Below are 25,023 nucleotides of genomic sequence, written 5' to 3'. Positions count from 1 at the left end.
GTTCGGGGCGTGACATTAAGTCACATGCATTGTGGATCAAGTGTCTTTTGGTGTTTCTTAGCCTAGTTGGTAGCCTAGGCACAACAATTTCCAGGACGCACTGTGAGTGCCTTTCAGCTATGTTCGGCACCCCTTGTTCCCAACAGAATCAGTGCGCATGGAAAATGGAGTTGTCCATTACCACGTGATTAATTAAGTATTAGCTATTTTTTTCAAAAATAGATTAATTTGATTTTTTAAGCAACTTTCGTATAGAAACTTTTTAAAATAAACATACCGTTTAGCAATTTGAAAAGCGTGCGCGTAAAAAACAAGAGAGAGGGGTTGGTAACAAGAGGTGCCGAACACAGTCTTATATAGCAGCAGGTGCAGAAGCCAGGGGGAGAACTCCAACTTCCTAAAACGATGCTTGTTTGGTAGAACAGCTGGATGGCCATTCTAGCAGCAGTTCAAATCACCAGAGTAGGATTAGGAGGCATCGAGAAATGCAACGATACCTTGTTCATTTGAGATACAAGGTCTCTGTAACGCAACGTTTAACACTGGTTTAGTCATTGGCAACCTAAGCTCCACCAAACGACAGCCCCGTCACGAACAGCTTAGTTCAGTAAGGGAGCACTTACCTCTGGGTAGCTATTACCCCCTGTGTTCTCTAGGTAAGCAACGGGGTGTTTCTTCCCTGCTTCTCTATCAGAAGCTATTTGTTCCACGCTTAATCTGTGAATTCAAAGAAAAGAACTTAATTTTGTCACATATTTCGTTGACCCTGCAGAATAACTACAGAGTTTGTATATTGTTTGGTTTCCTTGTTTCATATATAGGCGATGAAAATTTTACAAGTACAAGTCAGATATACTCACACACATCACACTCACACCCATATACACAAACATCACTCTCACACCAGCACGCGCACTGATCGATACGAGTATATCCTAGCACACATCTAAAGAGATTGGAGGCGAGATATAGCGTGGGAAAACTCAAAACATTATTACTCTCTCCGTTTCAAAATGTTTGACACCGTTGACTTTTTAGTACGTGTTTGACCATTCGTCTTATCTAAAAATTTTAAGTAATTATTTATTCTTTTCATATCATTTGATTCATTGTTAAATATACTTTCATGTACACATATAGTTTTACATATTTCACAATTTTTTTTAATAAGACGAACGGTCAAACATGTGCTAAAAAGTTAACGGTGACAAACATTTTGAAACGGAGGGAGTAATTAGTAATAAGCCGTTTGTGCAGAGAACAAAATATTCGAAGGACAAAGTTACAAGCTGCCGTAGGAGCAGCCAACAAAATAAAGGGTCCCATCACTTCGCCATTAAATGATTTATAACGCAACACGATTTATTAACAACTAGAAAGGAAGGTAGCCCGCGTAGTTGCGCGGGCATCTTATTTAAATTTTTTTATTAGGATTTTGAATATTATGACTTTGTCTCTCGGTGAAAGAATTTGAAGGTTCCTTTATAACACATGATTGAAAAAAAATATAAATGTCGGAAATAGGTTAGAAATGCACGTGTAAAACAACGAATAAACGAATTTTGGATAGAGTACAGAAATAACATTAATTTTAAAATTTATTAACCCACATAGATGAAATCATCATCTTTCATTGCATAAATAAACTGCAGTTAACCAAACAACGTTTGCATTAGCAGCTTGATTTTCTAGATCCCATGCGAAGGAAATAAAACATGCTCATGCATCTTATTTCTATTTTATTAATTTCATTGCTATAGAGATATACCACAACTTGTTGGATATCAGCTAATCGTTAGGTGCACCGTACATGGATACCTCATAAGCAATATGATTTAGGGATCAGTAGATAGTGATAGTGTGGATATACCTCGTAAGTTATAATTGATCAAGTATATTGTATACTACATATTAAGTGTTTTAGTAGCTTTCTAAAGAGCTTATCGGAGTGGCTACTCCTTATCCTATATATCTATAAAGTTCATCCTCACTAAGTGTAGGTAATTAATGCTAATTTCTCTTCTCTCATGAAGGCACATCACCTCAATTGTTTTTAGCCCTTGGATGATTTATCAAGGGTGCAAATTACATCTCTTCTCCCCAAAAGCCACACCATACAACTCAACCATTTATAACTTTTGAATAATTGATCAAGGTACAAAATATACAAGCACATGAAAGAAAATAATATAGTAAGTAAGATATTTTTTCTACTACTCATATCTACTATTTTATCACACAATTCTCCCGCAACAATGCGCGGGGTACCCATCTAGTTCATAGTGTTATATTTTATCTTTTTCTGATAATTTCTATTATTTTCTCTAATTTATTATAGTATCATGTACAAGTTTAAGAGTTTTAGTAAGATGTTTAATGGACTTAAACTTTCCTATGTTTATTTTTGCATGGTCTCGGTAGGATACGAATTTTTCATCAGACTTACTATAATGTATTCATGCAAATTAAAGGACGGTATAGTGATACAATCAATAGTAATCCCAATCGCACACTTTTTTTTCCTATGATCCAAAGGAGGTTTGAATTTTAATTTTAAATACAAACTATAGTTTTGAGCTGAGTTCAAACTTTTTAACGGCGTATTGCTTTTTTGATTTCACAAAGAAAACAAAAAGAAAAGGAGGAACATGGGACCTGCGTGGGTACATATCCAAGGCCACCGGCGACGGATCCAACTCCCCCGAGCTCGCTGGCGATGGATCGGCCTTCTCTGAGCTTCCCGACGACAGATCCACCTCCCCCGACCTCGGTCCCAGCCGTCGTCGGCGTTGGGTGGCGAATCAATCAACGCTGATGGCAGATCGAGCTCCCCAACGGTGGATTGAGCTGCCACAACGGTGCAGTTCAGTGCCGAGCGGATTCGGGCGGCTTTGGCCTTTAGGCGGAGGGAGTGGTCGAAGACGGGGAGGCTGAGCGAGTCGTGGATGCCGGATCCGGTGGGTTTTTCTTGTCTCGTGATGTCCTCCATGATCACTATTTGGTCTGATTGGTCTTTGTTTTGTTGGATTTCTCAGGATCTGGTACAGTGGACGAATGTCCGGCTCGACGTCCCGTTGGTGCTTCTTCTGGTCGTCCAGTCGGCTCTCGAGGCCTGGCTGCGGGCCGCCGAGTTCGAGAGCTCGCCTGCACCGTTCCTGCCAGTTACTGATGTCCTTGATTCGCCGTCAGTTCCAGCCACTGCCGCCTATGGTAATGTTTTTTAAGATAATATATCATGTTGGTCATGTGAAATCTTGGGATCATCTTGCGTTGGAGCAATTCTGTTTTTGAAATGGGGGAATTGCAGAACACCAGTGTATTTCCATGCTGATTAATTTGGAACATAGCATAGTGAACAGGGTGACAGGTGGTTACCTTGATCTTAAACTGTCCCCAACTCTTCATTGAATATTTCTCAGATGAATTGATTCATTTAATTCATTTAAGCCACAGGCATATGCTGACCACTGCATTTCTTGTACAATGTTGAACAGGTACATGGAGTTGGCTCACAGAGTTGATGAGGCTTTGGGGTTCATGTCAGCTGATGGACTCACTATGGATCACCCTATTATGACAACAGAATTCTGGACATCACATGGGTGCCTTCTTCTTCCCTATGAGCAAGCATTACCTGAAAACATGAGAGTGAAACTCCCTCACCTCATACATGCTGTTCATGTTGCTGTCCAGATAGTAACATGGGTTACCGACCCGATGCATGGTAACACAATGAAGGCTCCTTGTGGCCTCAAGACTCGCTCCTTTGCTACTTTTCAGTATTTGCTTGTTCCTATTACTTCTCAGTAGTATGTAACTGAGTAATTGTCTTATTTTTGCTGGACAGCCTAAGTGCATATGCACTATGCTGCTATGCAGAGAGAAGCTGTTTATAGGGTGTTTGATGGTTGATTGCGGCGTACGATGTTTGACAGGTACGCGGAAGTTTCCAATTCTTAATTTGAAATGTTGATATTGCAAATTAAATCAGTAAATCTCATTCTAAGTCTTTTAACTCTTGTTATTCATTTTTTATTCCCCGCACAACATACACACACACGCACAAGTTATATCTCACCTTCCAGTATATATGTTTTTTAAGATTGCTTTTGTATTCTAGTACTTTTTATACTGCATAAGAGTAGTTTTTTTTAAAAAAAAACAGAACAGTTAGTTAATTTGATTTCATTGGTTTGAGTGGATGAACTAAGAGCACATGTGTCGGTGGAGAGGTGCGACTATATATTAATTAAAAACCTGTAACTCCATATTTGTTCAATGCATATGTTTTGGGGTGATATTGTTTTTTGAAATAGGAAACATTAACATTTCAGCATATATAGAGAGAAATTAATACATAGCTGTATAACATTAATTGTACATAGATAGGTATCCCATCAGAGACACTGATTACAGTATGTTTTTATGAAGTATACTTAAAATATAACAACTATTTCTAATTTATATTATTTGTGATACATTTTAGCAAGTCTCGTACACCATCAGGCATATTGCCTTCACATTCGTTGTCTTGGAACGCCAATAACTGTGCCAAAAAATACTTCCGTAGTTCGTTGCCATCCTGTATATAATTATTAAGGTTAGATTCATATATGTTAATATACTTTATTTAAAATAAAATTAATGTTAATAGTCTTGATACTGACCTGAAAATCTGGCAATAATAGTTCATTATATTTCCATGTTTGCATGAAGAGTGAAACAAAATAGCCAGATAGTTCCCTGGTAGGATTATATTGTAAAAAAAAATAAAATGGAGTCCAACTAAATGTTTTTGGAATTCGGAATAAAAATAAACAGAGTAGTCTATGTAGAAATATGATTAAGAAGACGAACTTAAATCCTGATTAATAAGTAATAAATATTTTACCTGTTCCGAATCGAAACGTTTGGGAGGATTATTTGTCGCCATAGATTGATATCTACATTCCATCTCGATCTAGGGCATGCTTTAACCATGGCCTTTGCCAAGTATTCACCGATACATAAAAGCTTTTTGTATATCTTGCGTTTGGGTTATTTTCATAAATAGGATTAAGCGGGATCGGATCTAATATATATAGAGTTCTGGTTTCCTGATCCAATATAATAAGAACGAAGGTACCACAATAATCTGTTGGTATCAGGATCTGCAAAAGGGCTAACTGTTAGGACATCATAAATTTATTTGTTAACTATCAATTCAAAGCTAACGTAACCTACCAATTTGTATTTTGAAATATTGTAGTCAATACCGTGCCCGTTACAAACTGAATCCACCAATTGTTCAACATTGAGTTTTTTACGGTAGTCCGGGTGTCGTCCAAAATCAATAATTTTCTATACGGAATACAAAAGTGATGTATTAAAATACATGAGCAAAAGGGTTGAATATATGTAATTGTAAAAGCTCACCCAAAATCGCATAACGAGATAGTGTTTTGATATTGCTCCTTTGTTTTTTTTTCATAAATTGGATATCATCAGATGCGAGTTTTCGTACGATTATGTTGAAACAATCATGGTCCATTGGCTCACCCTCCTTTAGTATTCCTTGGAGTTTTTGAAGAGTCAGTCTAATAGAGTATGGTTTGGATGTTTGAACCCAAACTTTCCTGTAAAATTAAAAACCGAGGGAAAAATGAATGTTATGAATTGTGTGTGTGTGTGTGTGTATGCACACATAGAGAGAGAGGGAGAGAGAGAGAGAGTTACTGTGAGGTTTCTGTGCAATCAATTGATTTAATGTAGTTGCAAAGGCCACTTATTAACTCATTTTTCCCCATCCTAGAAAGGACAGACATCAGTGATTGGTATTTAGCTTGATTGGACGATGGTTTTGATTCTTGGGAGTTGTCAATGCGTTTCTTAGATGTGAATTTCATTTCATTATCTGGACTGCTGAATATTTCAACACAATCAGAATCATCTCCAACTTCATTACTTTGTTCAGATCTTGGAGTTGTTTGTGCTGTGTTTGTTTTCCAACGTATTAGTATGCTAGCTAGCTTGGATCTGAAAAGAGACATATGTTCCTGCGCAGTAGCAATGAACATTGATTATTAGTAAAAAAAATAGCATTCGATTAACAACTTTTGTTCCTTAGGAAATATATGCACCTGTGTAATAGTATGAGATAGTGCATCTCCTGTCCAGGACTCCATGTATTTGAGCATAAATAGACCACATGATGCGCTGCATGATTATAGAAATTTGAGTACAGTAATTAATAAATAACATTTAGTGTAATGTAAAAAGCGTATGAATTGTAATATACCCATCTGTTTGCATAGGCTCGCGTAGTTGTTCTGTTATTGGCCATGTTGTAACACGGAGGTCTTTCCAGTTACGTGTACCGACGTTTTGCTGCCGTTCAAGACTGCTGAAGTGATACTCTAGACCTTGCAGCTATTGGATTATTAGTATTAGTGGTAGACAGCATAAGTGAAAGGTTAATTTAAATGGAATATTGATGTCAATTACTAACCGTAGTAGTGAGGTCAGTACGTTGATGCTTCCAACACTTTGAATCAAGTACCTGTATCTTACGTTGATGCTTCCAACACTTTGAATCAAGTACCTGTATCTCACGTTTTTTTGCGTTGATGACAGCTAAATACCAATGGTTGATTTCTATGTTTACTGGAATGTAAATCTAAACAAGACATTGGGTTAGGTTCATATATGTATATATATAATAATGGAATTAAAACATATTAAATGTAGAACTTGTAAGATTTAGAGATTGAACTTACCAGTTCATGTGTTAGATAGTCTCTTGCTTTGTTTGTAATAAAATTGCCATGTACATCGTCGTTCTCAGGTATTCCAAGTTCACCATCTCGCTTGAGCAGTCTTGAGATTAACGGGGTTTCAAAATATGATTTTCCATCATTTTTGCCATGTAGCTGTGCTTGATCCCTTATACAGTATATGTAGGCACCGACGACCTGGAGATTCAAACGATAATATTTTGGTACATTTAAATGAAGATGATTAAAATAGAAATTCGTATAAGTAGGTGTACTTACATAATCGTGGTGATTGTTCCAGACTACCCGGACATCGCTAGGCTCACAAAACACAAGAATTGTTGCAAAGAGTCTTCGTAGTGAGGATGGCATTTGGAACGACTCGGCTTCTGTTAGACATTCGTCTAGTGTATTGTCTGCTTCAATTAAACCCCTTCTTTCCGCGGCTTCACGAAAGGATGGCAATATTTCACCATCAACTGTCCGTAGGTCTTCAAAGCTTGTTGCGCCTTTTACGTGGTTTAAGAGAACCCGAAGATAGTATCGTTCACCTTCAGCTGGATGAGCCGTAACGATTCTACCAACTTGAAAGATAGCAATTATTTTTCTCTTTTGCCAAAACTTTCCATTCTTTCCTGACTGCCAAGTATAATGCTCTGGAAAATCACGGTACAATATGTCTCGTGCTTCCTTATGTAACCTATTCGCTTCAAAGTATGCAGTCAACATTGACTTCTCAACACCATCTTGTTCAAGCACTTCCTGAATGTCTTTTTTGCCTTGATATGCAACCATGTGCATGTTAGGCAGATGAAGCTGTAGTTGCATCACAGGCGGATGTATCTTACTTAGTTCGAAACCATATATTCTCCACAAAGCTTCATGAGGTGTCACCCACCTTGCATCCCTATATTGCCTGATCTCATCAATGTCACCTTCATTATTTACTCCATTCATAGATACAGATGCACGATCATGACCTTTGTAAATGTATTTGAACAAATACTTCACAGCCTTTATGCTTGAGCATACCTCAATATTTATGTGGCAGTTGAACATCCGTAAGAGGTAAGGGTTGTAAGGAACAACCCACCTATTATCTAGTTCACATTTCCGTACTATTGCAGTACGCCCATCATCACGTCTTCTATACAAGGGGTATGAGTCTTTGCCTGTAGTAGTAATTGCATTGAAAGGCCTAGGATAACCATTCTTGCATGAAGGTCGGTTCTTTGTGCATTGGCAATTACGGTTCAAATTTCCGCAAGGACCATGCATCATATGTTTCACAACCATCGTGTAAAACTCTTTGTACTTTCGTTGATCTGGAAGCTCAGCAGAGATGATCCGGTCGTATTGCTCTGGACACGTGTATTTATATTTTCCATTCATGATCAATAAGAAGTGGGCGTGTGGTAGGCCTCTTTTTTGGAACTCAACAACATAGGTATATGCTTTCACAATACCAAGAATGCCCTTTTGAAACAACTGTGTTTTCATTTCCTCGAGCTTCGCCTTAAAAATGCGCATGATGAGATCTGGGCGATCCTGAGGTGTTTGGCCAAATTCAAGTTCACGGGTAATCTCTTCCCAGTTTGGGTTACAAGTCATTGTGAGGAAGACATCTGGTTTTCCATATTTTCGAACTAAAGCCATTGCATCTAGGTATCGACGTAATTTATCTCGAAGTCCACCGATAAATGATTTAGCAAGAACTGTCCGTTTGCCAACTGCATTCCCTCTATTCTCTCCAGCATGAATGCTATCAAGCAAACCTTGATATAGATCTGCCCTTATTTCTTTTTGATGATTAAATATGTAGTCTAATCGTGAGCTCTCAATCTTGATGTATGTATCAACCGCAAACTGTTGGAAAAGACGTCCACCATGTAATATAGGGTTGAATATGCCAGGTCGCATTTGGAACTTGTAGCAGTAGTAATCTCTCACAGAAACACATAGTCTATTACCTGAATCTGCATATCACATGCCACATTAAAAGTTAGTGCCATGTTTAAATAAGTATAATAAGAAAACATGATGGTTACAACACGTGTATACGGAATACTAACCTAGGTCATCATTATTATTACGATTCCCACGGGCTTTAATCACGTCTTCAATGTTAACACCATTTTTTTTGTATTTCGGCATGCCAACCTAACTCAGTTCTGGGAAAAAATACTGGATAAGACAACGGATCATAGCATGCATGATATGATCGGATTCCTTGTACTTCATTGTTGTTCCCATGTAAGATTACGCTCTTATCAAAGGTCTTTCTACGCTCGTTTCCTTCAACCCACACCGCGGCCACTTCTGAAGTTATTGGCTCGTTGTACGTTCTTTGATCCAACTTCTGATCAAGGTTCAGCATCACTCGGTAGTCCTCGAGATTCTCAGCTTGTCCCAAACTCCTAAACTGTTCAGAGTATGGATTACCGCGTGGAATATTGGTCAGAATGTCAATTACGCCTTTATCTTGTTCGTATAACTCTAGACGACAATGACAGTACTGATGCTCTAGGCTGGGATCGTCATCATAGAAGTATAGTTGCAGATGTTTTGGGTCTGAACCATCACTGCCAAATGAATGTATATTGTGATATATCTGACCATGAGCTCGAAACGTATAAATACCACTTCTGCTCATGTTAGTTGTCTCTCTGTCAAGGTGGCAATAAAGAGAAGTGAATGAGAAATGCCCATTGAAGAACCTTATGTTGTTGAACCATCACTGCCAAATGAATGTATATTGTGATATATCTGACCATGAGCTCGAAACGTATAAATACCACTTCTGCTCATGTTAGTTGTCTCTCTGTCAAGGTGGCAATAAAGAGAAGTGAATGAGAAATGCCCATTGAAGAATCTTATGTTGTCGCGAAAATGTTGGGCAACTGAATCATCACTTGTCCATAGCTTCATGAGTTCAGGAGGCGTGTCTTGATTTGTTAGTCTAATTTGTCCACTTCGACAGCAGAAGCCCTTTGGTTCATGCTCAAACTTCTTTGCACCACAAAATCCACAATTTTCAACTGGTTTCAACATATGAGTGCTCTGTGGTATGTTGCTATACACAACATCATACATATCAGGGATGCTAGATTGAAATGACTTCACCATCACCTGTATTGAAATTGGTGACTACATAAACTGCTCTGACTATATTGAAAATAAACCACAAATATAGCTGAGAATGTTACCATCATCATTGAAGAATGATTGTGATGGAGGCTGTACATCGTTGGTACCTTGTGATATTAAATATAGAATGTTTGTTTAAAAAACATTGTTATCTAATATATAACATGAACCAAATTTTTAATATTGGATTCTCACCATTATTTGTTACACTTGGCTGATTAGTGGAGTCAATAACATTGGCTGGTTCTGCACTTACAGAAGGGTCTTCTGAAGCTTTCATTGCGATGGGCTAACAATGCCTGTCTTTCTCCGTGTATTATATGCTTCCTTGGTGACATGCTTGATGCAACATATCCAGGGTTCTCCATTGCAATGGAATATTGGCTTGGAGTGTTGCGTCGCAATGCTTTGTTAGCATTAACCTTTGCTATCTTAGCTTGTCTTTGCTCGGGTGTCAAATTTTCATAATACGCCCTGTCAGTTGACCTTTTTTTTCAATTATCAATGTTCTACTCTCTGGTTTAGGAGTATCATGAGTACATTGTGACTGCATCTGATGGTGAAACTCGTCTGTTGAAGGTGTCAAATCATTTGTTAGTAAAAAAACTGCAAGCATATATTGTTTAACTTTATTAGATTTAGTGGAGGTATAAAAACCATGATGTACCATTTAATTGAACAGGGCATGTTTGACCGGATTGTGTAGCATGTGATGAGCTTGGTTGATCATCTTCAAAATTGATGCAATGTGGGTTCTTTACATTTGGAAGGACATTTGAATCCTTTTTTCGTTTATAGGCTTCACGACGTTTTTTAAGTAACCCTTGCTTCTTTTCGTCAGGCATTTGTGCATACCGCTCCCTATCTCTTTGTCTTCCTTTTGCATTGGGATCCAAGAATGGGGATGATGACCCAGATGGCATGGTATCAACTTTGGAAGATGAAGCTGTGTAGATAAACATTATCAACAACAAAAGCGTGATGTATCTTCTCGAAAACAATGGTGAGAAGCAAAGTATTATATATCTTTTGTAGCTCTACAACTTATGGAATATTGAGATGAATATAAACTTAGGTGGTAACTGTGGATTGTAATTTACACTCTACACACATGGGTAATCTTATGTCTTTTCGATGAATTAAAAAGCTTCACAATTAAGAAAATATAATGTATTTAAATAATAAAACAATAGCGCGAGGATATCTGCGTGCACAATAAGTTTAGGCCATTAAGAATAGAATGACTGATCTACATGATATATAATAGATTTCAAGGTTCTATCACAAAGTAGAATTCCATCAAGTTTATAGTGACAAAACACTAACTTTTGAAACATTAACAAAGTTCAGGAGATCAAAACTCAACCAAAAATAGCAAAATTAGAAGAGACCTTTAGATGTTCTATCTAAAAGAATAGCCTGCAAAGTATATTTATCTAGCAAGATATTGATTAGGAGATTATGTACTGGTAAAAACAAATAATTAGTTTACATTATGTTAAATAATTAGAAGAAGTCAATTTCTAGTGTATGGTGCTTCTTGCTTGATTCTCAAGTAATTTATCTCTCTGACCAGAAGGTCTGCATGATGTGTCTGTTCTAGCTAGAAGGCCATATTGGTGTATGAGAATCTGTCAAGTCCCTATGGAATAGCAGGAACTCTCCTTCATGTCCTAGTCTCGCAGTCCTATCTTTCGAAGCTGGTAAGCATTCTGCTTTCATTCCTACTTTTCCAGGCAGCTTTCCTAGAGCCTATTCCTTACGTAAAAAATGACCTCTCGTGGTCTTACTCTGTCTATTGGTCTAAGCCAGCTGTGCTTTTCATTTTCTTTTATCTTTTCGTGAGGGCCTCTGCTTTCCTTTCTATCCCTTTATTTCTGGGGGCGTTCTAAGGTTTTCATGATGATCTACTCTGTGGCGCTCAATTATATTGCTCATTGATGTCTTACGATTTTACAGCTGTTTTTGTTCGTTTTATTGAGCTGCAGGAGATTAGATCACTTTATTATTTTGACACTAATATGATATTCCAATATTGAATGGTATCCTATTGTGCTAATCATTTTCCTATGTGCTAATCATTTTCCTATGTTGATTCCTGTAGAAGTTTATTTTCAATGGCGGACATGAACTTTGGGAGTGGAGGAGAAGCAGGGTAGGTGTTTTGCGCTGCCGCCAGTTGGAAATATGTAAGTTTTATGGTCTCTCAACCTCAACTCCTTCCTGCTTGTTTGTGTTGCATGATGTTTTATGGTCTGTACTATTCATTGGATGTGGTCATATGGATAGTCAACCTCTAAATGATACTACCTCCGTCCCATATTACTTGTCTTTTTGAGTTTTTGTTTATAATTTTTGATCATTCGTCTTATTCAAAAAATTTTGGAATTATTATTTATTTTGTTTGTCAATTGCTTTATTATCAAAAGTACTTTACATATGACTTATCTTTTTTTATATTTGCACTAATTTTTCAAATAAAACGAATGGTCAAACGTTGAAAGTACAAAGTCAAAAACGTCCACTATACTGGGACGGAGGGAGTACTACTACTCGTACTGAAGTAAGTACTTCTAGCTTGTGTGGACACTAAGATCTATACTATTATGTGGGTGTGGATGTTCAACCTCTAAATGATAATAATACCTCTGAATTGCACTTAGTTAGCTGTGATTTTGAGTGCCACCACGCAATCATGGAAGCAATCTCGGATAAACTTGATCTGGATGCATGATGCATATGTATGAGTATTTTGCATGCCACTATCTGTCTTTATTTCATATTAGAATTGCATATAGTGGAGTAGTTGTTCTTGCTCCTACTACATTTGACATGGCAGAGTTGATGCAAAGAACTAACTTTGGATCATTCTAAATAAAATTAATCTGGTTCTAACCTTTTCATTTGTGTGTATGTTAAGAGTGAAAAATAATTGCTGCTAATGCTTGCTATATGTAATTAACTTTGTCTGAATTTACTCAATAATTCAGGTAAAATGTGGGAAGGTAGTGAGTAGGAAGTAGAAGAATAGTTTACAAATTCCAGTCTACGAGATCATAGGAATAATTGAATATCTAGATTCAATTGTGATTGTTCCAAAAGTTATGCCAAAAAATAAATGCAATTCTTAGTATGTGCATCATTAAGGGCTAAAGAATTACCTTCATCCATCATAAACGTAGATTTAGTATCACGTTGAACCAGAAATTGCTCACTTTGAAAAATAAAACAAATTTGGGGGCATATATTAGTGCCGAGCGAGAGATTGCTCAGTATCCACACCAAATTTTGGGTGCATATGAGTCTTATTTGTGATCTGTGATTTCAGTTTTTTATATAGGTTGATAAGATGTTTGTAACCTACTCAGGCATGTAATTTTAATAGTTGGATTCTGTATGTAATTCGGTATGTAATTTCTATTATTTGGACTGTGTGTAATTTTTGGGCCATCTGTTTGTATCCTACTCAATTTGTGCTTGAACTCGATCGGATGGAAAAAAAAAACCACGGTAAAAAAACCGGACAGCCAAAAAAATAGCCGAAAAAAAAGGGTAGAAAACCGCGAAAAAAACCGGACAGAAAAAAATCAACGAAAAAAACCGGGCCAGAAAACCGTGAAAATTCCGGACGGTCAAAAAAACGAAAAAAAACCAGGCCAGAAAACCGTGAAAAAACTGGCCGGCCCAAAAAATCGGACAGAAAAAACCGGGGTAGAAAACCACGAAAAAACCGGACGGCAAAAAAGAGGAAAGTACATATTTATAATTATTTAGTTATCTAATTATTTTTTGTATAATAAAATTATTATCTAAAAAATTAGAAGATGGATGGAATGAAGAAAAGAGAGGTTGAGGGAGTACGTGCTTTACATTTTACGTGAGGAGTGGAGGCCCATAAGGGGAGCGGGAGAGGATGGGATTTTGGTTTCTTTTGTTTAATATAGATCTAATGGTGCAAAATAATGGGTCCGCTATATTAAGTGAAAATCGAGGGTCAGATGTTTTGCTTTTTTTCTAGAATTTTTTCTATTTCTCTAATTTATTAGAGCGCCAAGTGGCGGCTTGAGAGCGTTTGTAGAAAGTTTAATGGACTTTTAGTATATAATAGATATACTACAAAGTAATTTATAAGTAAAACTTCTATATGCGTGTCCTTAGCGAATTAAAAGCCCATGCTAAAGCAGAAACTACGTTAAAAATATACTATAATCGATAAAAAAATAAGTTTCAAAATTCAAATTTCGAAAGCAGTTGATTCCATACAGGAAAAATGATGAAGATGAAAAAAGCTATAAAGCGATCTCTCTCAAAGAAATACGCATCCACTCCCTGCTAAGACTTACATGATTAAAAATCTCGTGATATCTTTTGCACCATGTAATTTCATTGTACACTTGAATCCATGCAAAACTTGTGTAGTTTGCATAGTTTTTTTTAAAAAAAATCCTGGCTTCTTAAACTGACCTAAGTACTTGACAAGATAAAAGAGAACAATCTCTCAACAAGCACCAATGCACATGTTCTTCATGACTTCATCTTCTAGTTGTATGTTGTTCCGGCGATGGTAGTGCAATGGCAAATGTGTAATGGTTAGAAAAATCAAATATGGACTGTCTTAATTTAGTGGAGCTGTCCCTAGTGTGGAGATTGTTCTTCAAGCGGTGGCTAGCAAGGGAGCCCTTTGGTGCTCGCCAGGGGTATCGCGGCTACGTGAGCTATTCACTATGGCTATAGTGCTAGCTCCGTAGAGAGGTCGGCATGGGTATGTTTTTTGGCTTTTTTTTTCTTGTAAGACCGTGATGGGGGATTTTTGTTCTCCACCATTTTTTTCCTCTAATGAAATGATATGCACGTCTCCTTTGTATTTGGAAAAAACAATTAAATACATGGAATATATATATATATATATATATATATATATTATCAAGATATAGTACAACCATAAAAATATTAAAAAATGACTAAACGAGGAATAGTAATTTTGTGATCCTTGGGAATATACCGGTAGGTGCCTTATTTTTTATTGTTAAATTTGGTACCTCTCAGCACCAAAATTAATATGAGATATCAAATTTTACATTTTTAAGTACCTTTAACTACCTCTCAGATACAAAGAGATTTTAAAAATGAGAAATGCTTTGTGGGTTACATTGTTTTGCGGGATACTACCATGCTGAATTCTATGAGAATACGTACTCTCTCTATCCCTAAATATTTAACGTCGTTGACTTTTTTAAATATGTTTGACCGTTCGTCTTATTAAAAAACTTTTGTGAAATATGTAAAATTATATGTACACATAAAAGTATATTTAACAATGAATCAAATGATAGGAAAAAAATTAATAATTATTTATTTTTTTAATAAGACCAACGGTAAAACATGTTTAAAAAAGTCAACGGCGTCAAATATTTAGGGACGGAGGGAGTATATGGTTGCTCAAAAATAATGACAGTGCTTGCAGCACATAAATCACTGCACCCCTTTAAAAGTAGCAGGAAAGAAGAGGGACGCTGCACTATTTAAGGCGAGCCAAATTTACCAGAAAGGAGAGCGAACAAAACACTACATGTACTTTGTAGCAGAAATTCAGAAGTTTCAAGCTAGTAAAGGTTGTTTCCAAGAGAAACAGTTCGATCGTCTGGATTATGCCAGTTAATTAATTGAACCGGGTAGCTGAGCAGGCGAAGGTGTTGGATCGGGAGGTATCATGGAAAGAAGCAAGTCTGAAATAGATTTGTCACCGGATGGTTGTACACCCACCTAAATCAGCCATGTTTATGAAGTGGTTCACGGAGACCAGGGCATGCAGGAGATGCTAGTTTGCTGTAGATAAAGTAGTCGTGCCCAAGCTTTCAACCATAGGAAGGCAAACCTCTGAAAACATTCAGGATAGTGCACGAGGGATCTTAGATTACTCCAAGAACTTTAATTTCTAACGGTTCTTAACTCCCTAGCTGGAAAAACTTGTTTTGGATGGAATAACAAATATGTAAACCAAGAGAAAGTAAAAGTTTGTCCAAGCTGAAAGAGTATGTTGTTTAGGGTTAAGTCTGATTTATCCTCTAAACTATTATGAAAGTACATTTTAGCCCCCTAAACTATGATACGAAAAAAAATACATCTGCTAACTATTCAATCTGCGCGCTTTAACCTCCGGTCAATTTCAACTGGTTTTGTCTTGGTGTCTGACATGGCACGCCCACATAGCGGATGGTGTGGCAATCTAATAAAAATATACCCTTCCTTCACTTATTCTCTCTCCTATAAAAATTTCCCCACCATAATTCTTAATCCACGACAACAGGAGACCCCCTAAAAATATGGTGATATATGCAAGGGGATAGACAAAGATGAATACCGTTGGTGGAGTGGTTTTCCAAGAATAAGCTATGTTGGTGGAGTGGTTCTACTCCCAGCTAAATCAGCTATTTTGGAGGTTGTCAAACTTATTATGGATGGATATAATAAGTACATAAACCAAGATAAATTTCTTTAAAGAAAGAGGTTGTCAAACTGTAAGAATAAACTAGGTAAGAGGTAGTTCCTGTCCAGTGGCACCTAATTAATAACCATCGAACAATAATCTAAGGAAGAATAAGTAGGTTGAATCTTTACTACTTAAAAAGTTTGAGATGTTTTCTTCGTCCCTTAATAAAAAAAGTGATAAAAAAGTCCGATTGTAATTAAAAGAGCCCGGCGCGAAAAAAAATAAAAAAAGGACGAAAAAATGTGTGGCAAAAAAAACCGACCAATTCTTGTCCGTACTTACAAAAAGCGGACGAAAAAAAAGGTGCAGCAAAACGATTGTAAAACAGAAGCCCAGCACAGCAAAAAAATCATAAAAAAGGGCGAAGAAAATAATTTTCATCCGTTTCTTTTTTTCCCTTTTTTCCATTTTATTTTCTTTTCACATGTTTCTCTTTCACCATTTTTTTCCGGGGTTTTTCGTCTGTTTTATTTTTTTTTCTGTTTTATTTTCTTTGCGCCGTTTTTTCCTCTTTTTTTCATCGTTTTTCCGGTTTCGCTTTTTTTTTTGCGGTTTTTTATCAGTCCGGACCCTAGCGCCGCCGCCATGCGTTTCCTTATCCAATTGATTGCAAAAACCGATTCCCCACTACTCTCTCACCATTTTCCCCTTGAATTCCCCTTTCAATTCATCATTTTTATCCCAAGTTTTGCGGATTGCTTCGATTTTAATAAAAATAGAAAAAGAAAATCGAGTGGATCAAAATCCCTCAACAATTTTGGAGATCGAGAAAGATTCGACCGTATTTGACGGAGAGGATCAACTCCATCATCATACCGGCACGGTACTATGCGAGCTCGAGCGGATTACCGGATTTGATGGGAGGATCAGCTCCGTCATGGTACGGGCACGAGACTATTCAAGTTGGGCCTACAGGTTCACTTGTGGACTGAGCCGAAAAGAGGTAGGCCGAGTAGATAGAAGTAGCGGACTGGGGTAGGACTAGAAATGAAAAGGAAGGAAGGAATGAACGTTTGGATCAAAACCAAGAAGCATTCAGTCGATTATAATGTATAGGATAAAAAAACGTTTTTACCCGTTGCAATGTACGTGTATTTTCTCTCTATTAGTACATAATACCAAAAAACACATGGATGATGATCTACAATACAAAATCTGATGCCATATATGCGATGAGTGGTGGTAATGAAAAAGAAGTAAAAGAAAGCTAGGACATATATTGTATTATTTGTCTTATGCTGTCTAAATCAAGCGTCTTTACTGGCTGAATTGTATTGTTTCTGATATCGTGTAAGTTGACTGGAAATGTGGATTAAGTTGTTATGATTTTGGCGCCTGACATTTTTGTGTGAGATAAGTTGCCTTGGGCAAACCAGTACGACCACTGCCTGAGAAAACACTTTCCGTGGGCGAGCTGTGCTGTTGTCCCATGCATTGAATGTTTACACGGGCGGGCAGCTGCCATTAAGCCCACTCATCTAAGATCAAGTTTAACAGTATAGCCAACTATCGGCTTTAAATCATCTATAATCAATTTTATAGCTAATTTATACAACTAGGAAGGTAGCCCGCGCATATGCGCGGACATCATATTTAATTGTGTTAGAAATTTGATTAGGAATATTTATGATTACTCTATTGTAAATATCTTTAATTTTTCAATAATTTGTGTGGTGTTTCTCTGAATGCTAGTAACCATCACCGACGTATAAATTGTAAACTAAAATTACTCAAAACAATGCAGTTTTGGTTTTATAAGAAAAAATATATATGAAACTATATATCATTTGTACATAATGCGTTTCTTTTTTTAATATTTAGCATAACTTAATTTTGTACTTTCTAAACTCTGAGTAACAATTTTCTTTTGTATAATATATATGTTTTTATGAATTTTAGGATATATTAATTGAAGATATTTTCTATTAAAAATATGCCTAATATGACTGCATATAATTATGGGCTGAATATGTTGAAATATTGATTTAGTTGTGTGTATATAGTATTGCAGTATGAAACTACAGTTTAGCGGTAAATGTTTTTCTCAATGAGAAAATATATTAGAAAACAAGACTTTTATCGCTCCCAAGTTGTAGTTTAGGGTTGTATACTTTGAACTGAAATTATGTTAGATTTTGTTTCCAACATAATACAGAAAAATTCAAATTTTCTATTATATTTTATTTAAAATTTTAGTTATTTTCATTATTTCAGTACTCCAAAAATATAAAAACATTGCTATTTAGGATGGGTATCAATTTTTTTAAGAAAATGTTAAATTAGAAAAAAAAAGTTCAGTCTTCAATTATTTTTATCATGTTTTTTTTTATAGATTTCCATTCCATCAAGCATCTCTTAAATGTTTTGATCTCTGCCATCTAGAACGGAAATATAAGTGGGTTAAGGCTATACAACTTGGCATGAGATAAAGGTATCCCTTAAATGTGTTCAATGTGTTGTGTATGACAAATAGATCCTAGACGGGGTACACGTTATGACATGAAAAAAATGATATAATTAAAATTTTTTTCTCTAATCTATTAGTGACATCAGATATCATATGTATAATTTAGATATTATGATCATCTTAGGAACATTTATTTATCCCTTAAAAGATCATTTATTTATAAAAGTGCATCTACTTATGATCAAATAAATAGCCCCCCTATATGCATGTTAAGATAAATTAACTACTTCCACTGTTGAGGAAAAATATATCAATATTTACAACACCAAATTATTTTTATTGAATTCAAAATTGAATATGTTTTTATAATATGATTGTTTTGTGTTGAAAATATTACTATATTTTTTATAAACTAATTCAAGTAATTTCACATTGACAAAATTTAAAATGACTTATAATCTGAAATAGAAGTAGTTGGAAGAAGGTGATTAGATGTCTAGCATGGTATAAATAATAGGTTGACCGTTTATTAAAAACATAAGGTGATATATTTTAACTTTTTAATGAGAAATTTTAGTATTCTATTTTATTTATTGGAGGCTTAAAGGTGGATAGATGTGGTCCACAATGTAAGTCAATACAGATATTAAATTATTGATTTAGTTGAAAATTATAATAGTGTAGAAATATCATAAATGAATATACGATTTAAAATTTTATGAGTATTTTAAAGTCTAGTTTACGTTGTTTCTATAAGTGCTAGCTTGAGGAGAAAGAGAAGAAAAGCACATGACACAGGGGAAACTGGCTAGACTTGTTAGGCGGAGTCCATTTGTGGGAGTTTGTTTTTATCACAAAGATAATGTTGGATTTAGTTACTATGGAGATAAAAAAAAGAACAGAGAAGAAATGGTAGGGAGAGAGGAATCGGAGGAATGGGAGGAACGGGAGGGGGTTTTGGGATTTTCTTTTTAAAGATAGATCTAACCATATAAAATAGTGGATCCATCGATTTAAGTGGAAAGCGATGGTTAGATGTTTTATTTTCATTTATCATACTTATAGATTTTTCTAATTTATTAGAGTGTTACGTGGCGAGATCAACTTAGAAGTGTTTATGGGCGTACCATTAGGCCCTGACATTTGTAGTTAGAACGGCAGCACGATCTATTTTTTAATAACAAAATATGAGTAATATGGATTTTGAATTTTATATTTAATTATAAATAACACAACAGTTGATAAAAACTGAGTATAAAATTATAACTTGAGAGTCGTGATCATTTAGATGTCCGAATTTTTTTTTGATATATTGAGTGTTAATGAGAAAATAGGATAAGTTAGCTAGAAAATAGGAGATGATGGAGGATTCGGAGGATGGAAGGAGTACGTACTACCTTTTTTTACCTTATGTACGTAAGGTGTTGGTGGTGGGGATACCAAATTTATTTTCTTTGCATTGGAGATCTAATTGTTAAAATTAACAGGTCCACCATTTTAAAAGAAAATCGACGGTGTGATTATAGAATACCACGTGGTGATTTATGAGCGTTTGTAGAAGGCCATATGACGGCTTGAGAGTATTTATTGGAAGTTTAATTAACTTTTAGTATATAAGTCCCTTAAACTTTTTAGAAACGCTATTAAGCTGTCACGTGACACTCATATAAAAGCTTGTAGGTCACCGCATGTCATATCTCTCAATTAAAAGAATTATTAAAAATTATAAGAAAAAGAAAAAAATCTAACTGTGGATTTTCACTTAAATCGGTAAGATGTGATTTTATATATCTATTAACACTACCTCCTAAACTCCCCTAGTGTACGTACGATGTGCGTAGTAGTAGTACTGTTTTCAGAAGGTGTAAAGGAAAAGTACTTTTGCAAAAGAAAGGAAAAAAAATAATACTAACGTGGAGTATGTATGTATGCCGCCGGAAAAAAAAAGGAAAAAAATAATACTAACGTTTCCTGCCCGATCCAGACTTTTTCTATATATTAGTTAGAGCAAACATGGTAATTTTTTTTAAAAAAAAAGTAGGGACACCAGATTTATTTTTTAGATGGAGATCTAATGGTTAAAATTTAATGGGTCCACCGATTTAAAAAAAAATCAACGGTGAGATTTTAGAATGCCACATGACGACATAAGAGCGTTTGTAGAAGGCCACATGGCGGCTTGAGAGCGTTTGTAGGAAGTTTCATAGACTTTTAGTATATAATAGATAGATAGTTACCCATAAATATATACTACATAATTAACATTTGGTCCCATTTATCATACATATATGCATCTTAGAGTCCATGCTGCAGCTGGCTACAGATTTATAGCCCGCTGCTTCTCTATCTCCTATTTTATCTTCTTAAAATATATTTATAGCTGGCTTATAGTCTGCTTTTGTACGTGCTCTAGGTTATCTGTCCATGCAAACATATTGAAGAAGCATAGTACGGGTGAGGTACTTTAGCAGTCCGCCTGTGGAAAAATTTGACACCAGTTGGCTTAATTCTTACTGTGGATCCTACCGCATGTACATACCCCCAATTTTAGAGAGCTTCTAATCAAGAACACGTACCTCCGTTTATCATGCGCTCTTTATTATACACAGAAATTATTAGTTTGTTCTAATCTGTTTCTGAAATACAGAAATAAATCCTACAGCTCCCTTATTAATAGTATTATTTTGGCCACACGGCTAGTTAGGTAGCATGGAACCTCGCTTAATTTCCTTTCCTGCCACGGTACATATACCACGTACGTACGCCATCACCATGTTGTAGTATTGTCTTGCTGTGACTACTAAAATAATTGGCAAAAAAGGTTTTCGATTTCAGTTCTACGAGTGATGTGAGAAAGTTCACTATATTCCTCCGATGAAAGACCGAATTCTCTTGATATCACATTTTAATTGCAACGGAAAAGCATCAGGTAATGCAAGTCATATAAGAGGGTTTAACACTGTGTTGATGACCACTTCATTATCAAGCCGGTTCCCACTTAGAAACCACTGATTAAATTGGCTAGGTTCATATAAATTCATTTTTTCGTATAATTTCAACAGTTCATCATGGCTATCAATAAAACAGCTAGGATGTGGTTTTCAATGACTAAACGATTTTGTAAACCCTACTCAAAACTAATAACTAATAACTAAATGCCTAAATGGGCAGCATGTTCATTCAACACAACTTTATCAAAAAGAAAAAAAATATGTAAAGAGATAAAAGATATTACTAATTATCTACTATCTCTGTTGCAAAATATAAGAGATATATTTTATTGGATAACCGAGGTAGTGAAAAACAATTAAAAGAAAATAAGCCAGCCGATACAATAAAATGGTTGGTCAAAATTAATAACAGTGCAGTAAATGAACCACTCTTCTTTACTGCACCCCCTCTAAAAGTAGCAGGAAAGAGAGAGGGACAATTCACAGTTTGATGCAAGCCAAAGCTACTAGACATGAGCAAAGAAACATATAGGAGTATCAGTGATCAGTACCACTTATTCATTCTGTGGTTTCAAGGATGGTTATGTTTTAGACAGTTCGTGTGGATTATGCCAGTGAAATTGGGCAGCACGCAGAGATAGGATCGAGAGGCATCACGGAATGAAGCAACTGAAGCAGTTTCAGAAATTGCCGGATTTATGATATCATAGTTGGAGAAATACCATTGTCTATATTATACTGGTATTATTTGATAACTTATTCATGGCTCATAAGTTGAGCTAGAGAAATACAATTGGCCAGGCACTAAGAAAGATAATTAGAATAACAAATCTTCTCTTCTCCAAAATCAGATAGATATTGTCTCTACCTTAATATGATAAACCTTTTAGTTTTTATTTACCTGAAGATTATGTAACATGCATACACCCGATTAGGACGAACATAAATGAAAATAATTGGAAAGGACAGGGATTTAATTTGTTCATTCTAGTGTCGCGTATAGATTGTGTACTATTGTGGAGATTACATTGTTATTAGTGCAAGTTTAATAGTATAGCCCACTACTAGCTCCAATTTATCTATAGCCAATTTAATAGCCAATTTATACAATAGTTGCTTACTATACTATTAATATATGGTCTCACATGTCATACACACTGCGTCTTGGAGTCCGTGCTGTAGTTGGCTTCAGATCTGTAGCCCGCTTCTCTTCCCTCTCATCTTTTATCTCATTAAAATATATTTATAGCTGGCTAATAGCCTGCTATTGTACCTGCTCTTATAACGGACAGAAAATTCGAAAAAGATTTTAGCACGTAGTATGCTTCAGTGGGCTGAAACATTTGTGGGTGCCTCACTAAGAATGAGCTAAAAAGTGAAATCAATGAGAGTACAAACTTCAAAAATTGAATACATGTTTTTGTGCTTTGTACGCTGATCAATCAGATTAGAATACGAAGAAGAACATGGGTATTCTTTTTCTTTCTTTAACAAAGCACCATCAGATTCTGCTTCATCAGGCCATGCCCTAGGCTTCACATTTCTAATGGTGATGAAAAACTTTAGAACAGGGAGGGAAAGTAACTGAACAAATTGAGTTGTACTTGGTGTTATTTTGTTCTTCAATTCACCGTCAAGTTACACCAGTACTTTTCAAAAATTAAGACTACGTTTGTGTCATTGTGCGCATACAGTGTTTGATTTGCCTTTCTTCAGCCAGCATGGGCACACCCATGACAAAAATCCTGGGCCCGCTACTTCAAAATATTATATACTAGTTGAATGCTCATACGTTACAACGGGAATTAAAAAAGACTTTAAATTCTCAAACATTACAATAAAATTATTTGCATTGTAAATCATTCACATTATATTTCTCGTCATTTGGTATCTCACTTCAAAATAAATGTTTCTTTTTTGATGGCTTTTATTTGGGGAAAAGATAAAAGTCCGTCTATCTTACCATGATAGTGGTGGTGGGTGGTGATAGACTCACCACTTACAATCGCCATTTCCACATTCTGAACAGTGAACACCACCGAGTAATCACTCATGCCATATGGTTATTTTGAGTTTGAGGCATCTTTTGCACAATGGCACCAGCATATATCCTCTCATGACCTTGTCCCCTCCATGACTGCATCTGGGGGTGCAAACATATAGCAGGGCTAGGAGGCATCGGAGAACACGACGGCCAGCTGCTTACAAAAATTCCTTCAGATATGCACCCTCAAGCGTAGCCTAGGCCGAGTGTTATGATCAAGCTGCCAGCGGGAGGTATAGGACGTGGCCAGGTGCGACACCAATGAAGCGATGAGTGGCACGCCGTGATGTAGCAACGTGGTGTCAGGGTGCCGGACAAGCTGCTGGACCAGGATCAGAAGCAGAGCAAGGCGCAAGGGATGGCTTCCAGACCAGTTCGCGAGCGGGCTCGTAATCTGAGAGTGTATGGGCCGGAATGGGCCAAACGAGCACCATTCCTGGCCCAGCTACTGTTGCGTGAGAGAGTGAAATATGTATGAACTCTGTTTCTATCCGCTTGGACTAAGTTGAATGAAAAAGGTGGCGAAGGCGGCGGCGGCACCAATCCAGTTGGATTCGGCGAGGATCTTGAGTGAATCTAGTTAGGTCGTGCCGGAAAATCTCACAACCTCTTGATCTTTGCTGTAGTTCTTCCTGGAAGAGGTGGGAATAATCGCCGGTCAGGATATATAGACCAGCGGCAAAATCCATAGCTCTCTAAAATTCTATTAAACGTGCATCTATATCTGCATATTATGTGTTGGCGTCAGGATTCAAATCGTGATGGCTAGAGTCCATGCTAATATTTATATTTATTTATTCAAATCGTAATGGCTAGAGTCCATGGCAAACAATAATTAGTTTTTTCAGAGTCAACGAGTTAGTAGTATGGAATACAAGATACATCTGCTGGAACAGGTGTATTGGGAACATCGTACTTCTTGTAAGTATTGGAAATTGGGATGAGATGTTTTGGGAAATATTCTTTTCAATAAGGCAAACATTTTCGCTTACTAGAAAAAAATACCCGTGCATTACAACCTGTAAAAATTTATCCAACCCACAATTGAAGCCATAGGCCTAGCTCACACATACCATTGCGTCTTCAACCACTAGACAATCTCGTGTCCGTATATCGAAGCCGACTCTCTCCATCAAATCTAGTTGAATCTTTATTGATCTACCAAAATTAGTTGAGGGCTTTTGATCCACTCGATCTCATCATTCTCTTTTTTTTTCAAAATCGAAACGAAT

The 25,023-nt window shown here is 36.3% G+C and overlaps 1 long non-coding RNA gene across 6 annotated transcripts; it reads left to right on the top strand.

Annotated features, from left to right (window-relative positions):
* Window positions 1–2,617: 2,617 nt before the first annotated feature.
* Window positions 2,618–22,476, top strand: LOC127777131 (uncharacterized). 6 transcript variants are annotated; one of them, XR_008018257.1, is made up of 9 exons: window positions 2,618–2,957; window positions 3,036–3,210; window positions 3,495–3,724; window positions 3,848–3,935; window positions 10,158–10,478; window positions 10,582–10,647; window positions 10,741–10,902; window positions 11,476–11,602; window positions 12,004–17,996. It is a non-coding gene; the product is annotated as an uncharacterized LOC127777131 (long non-coding RNA). The 6 variants fall into 6 exon arrangements; XR_008018258.1 differs by lacking the exon at window positions 10,158–10,478 and having other exon boundaries at window positions 2,621–2,957; window positions 12,004–17,995; XR_008018259.1 differs by lacking the exons at window positions 10,158–10,478; window positions 10,582–10,647 and adding an exon at window positions 21,210–22,476 and having other exon boundaries at window positions 2,622–2,957; window positions 12,004–12,088.
* The last annotated feature ends 2,547 nt before the right edge of the window (window positions 22,477–25,023 follow it).

The sequence above is a fragment of the Oryza glaberrima genome, chromosome 6 (genome assembly GCF_000147395.1).
Source record: "Oryza glaberrima chromosome 6, OglaRS2, whole genome shotgun sequence".
NCBI classification, from domain to species: domain Eukaryota; kingdom Viridiplantae; phylum Streptophyta; class Magnoliopsida; order Poales; family Poaceae; genus Oryza; species Oryza glaberrima.
Note: the sequence above shows the minus strand (reverse complement) of the source record. Positions and strands in the feature narration are given on the sequence as shown.